The sequence below is a fragment of the Sciurus carolinensis genome, chromosome 4, assembly GCF_902686445.1.
Source record: "Sciurus carolinensis chromosome 4, mSciCar1.2, whole genome shotgun sequence".
In the NCBI taxonomy this organism is placed as follows: Eukaryota; Metazoa; Chordata; class Mammalia; order Rodentia; family Sciuridae; genus Sciurus; species Sciurus carolinensis.
Window position 1 is genome coordinate 153,588,611 of NC_062216.1, and position 1,372 is coordinate 153,589,982.

The window sequence follows — 1,372 nt, forward strand, 5'->3', positions numbered from 1 at the left end:
ATTTATCTTCCCACACATGCTATTGATTTAATGATTGGAAAAACCAACCATTTCTTTGTAAAAATGATGCTTGCATGTATTTATGGAGTTAACAATGCCCTTTATCCAAGCACCTATCTATTTTATTGATAAAAGACATAGCAACTTCCTTTTCTTCATTCAGTTTAGAATTGCATATTCTACTAAGATCATGAGGGTAATACTAGCACTGATAACAAAAATGATAGCTAATTCATAGGTAGTGTTTAGTATGATTAAGTATTCTTGAAAATTCTCTACATAAATGACCTCAATCTTACAACAACTTCACTAAATATTATTATCATCCCTGTTGTACAGGTAGGGAAACAGGTTATAAAGGCAGATACCTGCTAAATGGCAGAACTGGGATTCAAATGTGGTCTCATTTCAGAATTCTCTATGTTACATGTTAGAATTTCTCAGAAACTCACACATCACTAGGATATCATACAACTGAATTTTTTATTCACATTATTGTTTCTCATCATTGTTTCTCATTTATTCACATTATTGTTCATTATTGTGAATTCCTGGAGGTCAATTCGAAATGGTTTTGTTAATTTTTATATCCCCAATGCCCAGCATAGTTTCTGGTACATGGTAAATAGTCAATCCAGGTTATTTTCTAAAATATTTATTTGCATTTATTTTACGTTGAATTTATTCCCATGCCATCAGTTTTGGTTTCTTCAGTTTCTTGTGGGATAACTCTTTCTTCTGTGCAATCTCCTCTTCTGCTTTAGGAGCAATTTGTTCCTTTTCAGCAAGGATCATCTCCATGTGGCAGAGGAAGCTCATGCACAGGGTGATCTGGCCGTGAGCTCTGTCAAGGATGGCATGGCATCTTGGATGTTTTGTTCCCTGGATATGCTCGTTGCCCAGAGATACTACATCTAAACTCTGAAGTGCAGCATTACTCTCTGAGTTTCGAAGCACGCATGGTAGACATTCAGCACTCATTTTGGGCCACCCACCTTATGTTTAGCCTCACTCTCTGACCTGAGCCCACCTACAAACTCCACCAGCATAAGGATGAAATGCCCCACGTTACTTCTTCAAAGTCATGTCTTTTAGATGTTTGGTTGCTATTTGGATATGCATATGCCTGATGGCCTGCATAATTTCATGGACTTTTGTGTTAGTCACCTTTCTGTTGATGTATCAAAATACCTGAGATAAATCAACTTAGACAAGGAAAGATTTATTTTGGCTCATCATTTCAGAGGTTTCAGTCCATTTTATTGGCTGTCATGGGGGTCTGAGCATGTGGCGGAGGAGGCTGCTCACCTCATGATGGCCAGGTGGCAAAGAGAGAGGAGAAGGGTCCAGAGTTCCAATATCCTTTTTAAGG

At 37.8% G+C, this 1,372-nt stretch overlaps 1 pseudogene; it reads right to left on the minus strand.

The window, feature by feature from the left end:
* Positions 1–681: 681 nt before the first annotated feature.
* LOC124982082 (60S ribosomal protein L17-like) lies at positions 682–1,131 on the minus strand (annotated as a pseudogene).
* Between the last annotated feature and the right edge of the window lie 241 nt (positions 1,132–1,372).